The sequence below is a fragment of the Pseudopodoces humilis genome, chromosome 1 (assembly GCF_049639895.1).
Source record: "Pseudopodoces humilis isolate 2021_Gansu_Grassland_sample_001 chromosome 1, ASM4963989v1, whole genome shotgun sequence".
NCBI lineage: Eukaryota > Metazoa > Chordata > Aves > Passeriformes > Paridae > Pseudopodoces > Pseudopodoces humilis.
The window spans coordinates 34,185,920-34,192,432 of NC_142200.1; the positions used below are offsets into that span (position 1 = coordinate 34,185,920).

The 6,513-nt window shown below is 46.0% G+C and overlaps 1 non-coding gene across 1 annotated transcript; it reads left to right on the forward strand.

Annotated features, from left to right (window-relative positions):
* Positions 1-6,213: 6,213 nt before the first annotated feature.
* Positions 6,214-6,286, forward strand: TRNAR-ACG (transfer RNA arginine (anticodon ACG)). The gene has a single exon. It is a non-coding gene; the product is annotated as a tRNA-Arg (tRNA).
* The last annotated feature ends 227 nt before the right edge of the window (positions 6,287-6,513 follow it).

Sequence of the window (6,513 nt, forward strand, 5' to 3'; positions counted from 1 at the left end):
TAAGGGAAGATGTGCTGCTGTGAGCTGAATGTGCTCCTTTGTCCCCCCCACTGTGGTCAAGAAGCTGGGAAAATAGGGCACCACTGACTCCACATCCCCTGTCACTGCCACCCTTTGGATCAGAAGAAGACAAGTGGGGGAGAAAACAGGCATATGCAGGGCACAGGGAGGGAAAAGCAGAGCATAGGATCAGTGCCAGAGCTGCTGTGCAGTTCCATTGTCACAGCATTTAGAGCTGCTCTGCTAATGAAGCCTGCAAACAAGGAGAGGTGGTGTAAAGACAGAGTCTCTGGTGGATCTGCTTATTGCAAGTTTTGCTTCCTCATGTCACTAGTTTTGCTCTTTTTGTAATGCTGTGGGGTCAGCTCCCTTCATCTCTATCCTGCTGTAGGTGTGCAGATAATCTTACTTCAGATAATCCTTAGGTAAGAGGTGACAAGCTGGAGCAGTACACAGCCTTGTTCTGATGCTTCTGACAATTCCAAAGCCTGTAATGCAAACATGAGGTGGTGCTACTAGATTTATGTAAGAGTAGATTACAAATCACATCTCTTCCAGTTACCCACGTAGTATGGCCTTGGTTCTATTTCCATCCCTAATCATTGCTATGAAGCACTTCACAACAAGCTGACAGCTTTGCAGCAGCATTGTTTTGTGCAGAAATTTGTATTCAAGGTGCCTTTTAGGCCTTGGTTCCCCATATCCCACAGAGATGGATCTGCTACTTGCCATCATGCTGCTGGGACTGGGGCTCCTGTGAGATCTTGCTGGGAGTTTCTCTCAGGACTGCATCTCTCATCTTTTGATAGCTCAGTTCCCAGGGTAGAGGGCTGCAGTACTTTCAGAGTAATCCTTAGTCACTGGTTTTAATTACAGCTCAAAGGAGAGGGGATTCTGGTGGGGGGGGGAGGGGGGAAGGTTTCTACTCATCAGTAAACTTCTTGTTGGACCCCTGAGAGACACATTGAGGAATCTCAGGAGTCATACCCAGAGCTTTTGTCCCATTCCATAGCTACTTTTGCCAGAAGAGGATGCCTCTGCCATCCCTGACCTCCATTAGAGGTACTCACCAGGGACCTCATTCCTGCAGCCAAAATGGGGCAGACACAACAATCATAACCTTTAGAATTCCAGAGAGCATGGCAAGGAACCTGACATGAGCTAGGTGGCCACAGGGTAACAGTTCACAGTCATCTTCAGCCAGCAATGTCAGCAGGCAATCAGTAACACTGAAATCCCACTTAATCCAGAAGAGATGAAGTAAGAATAGGAATAAAATAATTCATCCATGACAAATCCATTAATATCCATCCAAAATAGATTATATTTATGTAATACTAAAAAAAAAAAAAAACTATACAGGCTCCTATTCTTGCTGATCCAAATTGGCAAGACCTCTCACCCATCATCAGGTATTCAGGTGATATTCCTGAGAAGGGGCGATGCTTCCTTAGAACCTTCTCTGCATGAAACGTTTCAGGTTGCATTCATTGATATGTCAGATCTCACAGCTAGTTCCTTGGGCTCCTGGAATGTGTCCAGACAGGATGTTCATTCCCAGAACTGAAGTCATCCATCGTTCCCTTTCAGGGAAGTATGTGTCTTTAACAAGTCAGGTGTCATCCAGTCAGGCAGGAAGAAGGTGCCAAATCTCTCATTCTTTCTCTGGTGACTTGTTAACATGTTCCCATGTTATTTGAAATGTTCTTTACACCTGACCTCCAAGGTACATGAAGATGGAAACTGAAAAACAGAGCTTCTCAAGGAGCCAATGGGGAAAGCAGGAAGCTCCACCTTTCTACATCTTGGTGCTCTCATTTTCAGCCTTTCCTTCACAGATTTCTTGGGGAAGCACGTCCAGCATGTGGGAGGCAAGAGATCCTCTTGTCTCTGACCCAAGTCTGGTGTTCTCCCCACTCCTCCCTCCACCCCAAATGCTGTAGGAGCCATGCAGGACAGCAGAAAGGTGCTGAACCATTTCCTTCCAGTTTAGGGAGGAAACAGTGCTGCCAGCTAGCTAATGAGTATCTCTGTGTGGTCCCTGTGTGAGGCCACTTTGTAAGACTGGCAGTACAACGTTTTCTGAGTGAAGTGCAAGATGCAAAGGGAAAAAGACACAAGAGGATAAGGAAGGAGACTGTATGTGCATGCACAGCAGTAAGCCCCAGAATGTTGTCTACATTGAATAAGTCCTTTAGAAGTGATTTCTCAAGCCCACTGCAATGCCTCCACCTCCTCTGCTACTTTGCAGCACCACAGCAACCTGCTTCTCATCCTTCCCACATCAACTTTCATCTCCTTTATCCTCTTCCATGAAGGGGTGAACTGTCTGGGCCTCTCCCTGAAACAAGTCCCGTCAACCAGGGAGCAGCCTCTGCTTGAGCAGGCAGGGACTGCTCCCCTCACTTCTATTCCCAGCACTAGCTTGAAGCAACACATCCCCTTCCAAACCAAGGCTGAATAGGTTCACACATTCTGTTGTGATGTGATGATGCTCTGGTGGGTTTTATGCCCACCAGAACAACAATAGCAGGCAGGTCAAAGAAGAGATGTTTACATTATTACAGAAGGAAAAAAAGAAAAAAAAAAAAGGAGAAAAAGAAAATCGTGGCATTGAGACATCAAGCCAGTGCCTTTCCCATGACAGCACTCAGGCTTAGCACTGGAGCCAAGGTATTGTTAGCTGGCCAGGTAATGCTAAAGGAATGAAATCATTCTTATTTTTGCCAAGAGGAAAGGCCATCCTGTCTCTTGAATAGGGAAGAAATAGGAAGAGCTCTATACCAAATTAGTGAAATTTGAAGGTTTGGAAGAATTTGGAGTTTTAGCTGAAAATTTTTTAGAACATGAGAAGTGCTTTGTTCCCCCAGAACAAAGAAAAAGCTTCTTGGACAACACAGCCTGAGGCATAAGGTGTGGAGGAAGGTAGGCTGTCTGCTCCTTACTATGTCAGGAGAGCCTGCAGCAAAATGCCTGGATATGAGGGAATAGCCACGCTGATTTAATCTTCAAAGCCAGTAACTGAAGCCTTGTTTTCTCTCATTTCCCCACCTACCTCTTTTATAAGTTTATCTGTCTTGGCAACAGTGACTATATGTTTTTATTTTCTTTTTGTCTTAACCTGTCTTGCATTAAGTATGATTTCAGTGTAATTGGATACTAATGACTTCTTCCTTGCCAAAGGATGTGGTAAAACTCCACGTAGAGCTCAAGGCACCTTACCAGCACTCTGGGTTGTCAGCTTGTTCTCCACGAAATCCACAGCATTGTGTGCAAATATCCAAAGCAATGTCCCTTCCTTTAGATGCAGCCCCCATGCTCTCCCCTCGACAACAGGCAAGGAGAAATGTCTTCTAGAGATGAATTACCCCTTCTCATTTCTAGTTCTTACATGTATTCACTCTCTTATTGGTCCACTAGCCTGAATTCCCAGCTCTGGCTCCAGCTTTCTCCAGACATTTGGATTGTTTGCTACTTCATCAAGGCTTTGTCTCAAACCATTAGTCTTGGCTGCAGCCTTTTCTATGGTCCAAGCAGGGCCCATCTTACCGGGTCCTGCTTTCTGAATTGTCAGACACCATAATACAGCTGTTTTGGAATGCAGTACATGCTGCATTAGGCAAAATGGAGCAGCCTTGTTTGCTCAGAGAAATTCTGTTGTTACTACACAGAAATCCAAGAGATTATCCTTCTCTAATATCACTCTTCATCCCATCACTGCAGGAAGGGTAGCATCCCTGGGATCTCTGAGCTCCTATGTGGAAGCCCTCTATCCTGCCTGGCCTGGGCATGCAGTGGATCTTCTCTCTGGCTGCCAGCTGGAGGAATAGGTGCGAGTCCAAGATGTCCAAGTAGAAAAAGGCACCACCTCCACCCCTGCAAACTTCTGTTTTCAGTTACATCCTTCCTGTTATTATACAACCACCACCCATTTGGACATGCTCACCCCCTTTCATTCGCTTTGTGGTTTTTCTGGTTAATTCAGGGGAAAAAAACCCAACAAACAGTTGCAAGAGAGAAGTTATTTGCACATCCTTGCTTATAGATCTGCTCCTCCCAGTTTATCCCCCTGCACCAGCCTGAGGCAGGAATTTGGCCTCATCTTCACTACCCACCTTATTTGCACCTACACAAAGTAAACTGAGCAAGGACAAAAATGAAGAGAGATTGGAAATAACAGGTCTAAAGTGAGCTGTCTATGGACACAGACAGTGGCTCTACCTCTCACCTACTGAACACATTCTCCACTTCTCACTCCTTGCTCCCACTCCGTGCCTTTTTCTTCATTACCTCAGCACAACACTCCTCCTCCAGGCTGCAGTTTGGCAAGCACTTGCAAGAGGCTGAGCTGCCCTGGCCAGCAGGAGAGGGCAGCCTGGGCCTCTCACCTACCTTGTGTTGGCCCTGACTGCAAGGTCTGGTCCCCTCATTAGCACCATCTGAGATGATTCACTTCATTGACCATTGGAAAATTACTCACCCTGTTGGATTACCAAGCTGACTCAGGTGCCTCGAGTGCCCACACACAACTATAGCTAGGACAAGGCAAGCTGTGTACTTGAGAGCAGTGGAGAAAAGGGGAGGGGAAGGGGGAATCTCTACTTTGGACTAAAGAGCTGCTTATCCTCCTTTCAAACTTCATTCTCATCTTCCTTATTATTATCCAGAACATAACACCTTCAGTACCCCACAAGATAGTCCATGACTAGAAGGAGCACTCACAAGTAAGTCAAGCCAAAAACCATCATTTATCATAGCAGTCAGGCAAAATCACTGCTGCTGGAAGGTACAGTAGCAATGCATGTTCAAATAGGGTTGTGTTAATAAATGTCTGATTCCAACAGCTCCCAGCATTTTCCATGGCAGCAGGTAGCATGAATCCCATCCTGCTTCTAAGGAATGGAAAAAAGTGCCATCCATGTTCTTTCCCAAGCTCCCTAATGCACAACACTGTTTAGATTTGGTTTTCATTGGCCTAATGAAACTAGAGCTGAATATGTGGAGTTTTGTTCCAGTATCCTGTCTCTCTCTGGTACAGACCTGTTCATAAAAGCCTGAAAAAATTGTCAGGCCAGAACTCAAACATCAAACAAAGGCTACCATGGTAAAGAAGCTTGCAGCTCACTGACATCGAGTTATTTTCAGTGATGGATCAACACATTTGACTGCCACAAAGTAAGCAAAGGGCCCAGAAAAGCAGGCAGCAAGTGTCAGCAAGAAGTCCTGAAGCTGAATCTAAAATGTCATAAGTCCCCATCTCTTCTTGGAGAAGCAAAATCTATTTTGCATGTGATGAGTAAAAACTGGAAAACCAGTTCTGTGACCTCATGGCCTTTGTGGAGTATATCAAGTGACCAAGACCACAGTCGCTGAGACAACAGTCACCTTTGTTGAAGCACCAACGTGATGCTCTGCATGAATTCAGAGTCAAAGCCTGTTTGGACAGTTCAAAGAGCATCATCTCTGGCAGCTGAGCTGCGGGAGAAAATTATGGGGTAGAGACCAAGAGTAATTCAGAGGTTGGGGCAGGAACCAACCTGCTGATGTGAGTCAGGCGTGTTGTAACGGGAGAGGTATTGATGTGACAGTGGCATGATGGCGGCCTGGAAGATGAGGTGCTGATGCTGTCTGACTGCCTTCAGAGATGTCCTTATCCCTTGGAGCAGATCAGCTCTCTGTCGGTCCCAGCCCTGCAGGCCCTGTCTATCTGATCTGGGGTCCTTCCCAGAGGGAGGACCAGATGTGGAGTGAAGGCTACAAGGCTCATCTGCTACAGAGCCATAGAAGCAGCAGATTCCACCTCCTTCTCCCACAAGCTGGGATTCCTCCTCCAGACACCAGGGGAACAGAAAGGCTAAGCTGGCAGAAATGTCTGCTAGGGGCAGGGAGACAACAGGGTTTATGGATGAAGGGGCACTCTGACAGATGTGAACATGCCAGAATTTGGGAACTGGATGATATTATGATGTTTTCCCTGTTTTCCTTTCAGCATAGATATTGCAGCAGGTGACACAATGGGGCTTATTTTCAGCTTATACTTGCAAAGCTCTTCATCACAGTGAAGCAATATCAGATATGGAACTTGGACACAGATGTTGGGATTTTCACTGTGCAAATTCTGCATTTTGGTGGTGCCAGGCATCAGAAAAGGCATCCCCTGTGTCCCTGTGGGGCAATACAGCACCACCCACACATAGAACATTGAACAGCTGGGGGCCAGTGGCGCAATGGATAACGCGTCTGACTACGGATCAGAAGATTGTAGGTTCGACTCCTACCTGGCTCGTTCTTTTCACCCATTCTTCTGTGCGTAGGTGGAGGGAAAACTGGAAAGCTTGGGTAATTAAAAAAAAACCAAACAAACAAATACCAAAACCAACCAACAACCACGCGGTTCAAAAGCTGGAGATGTGAATTTGTGTTCCTTTATATGATACCCACACATCCTGCTCGGCATCCTTGGGAGTTTTCAATTGGGTCAATTTTACCTCCAAACAGACTTATTTTTGAAAA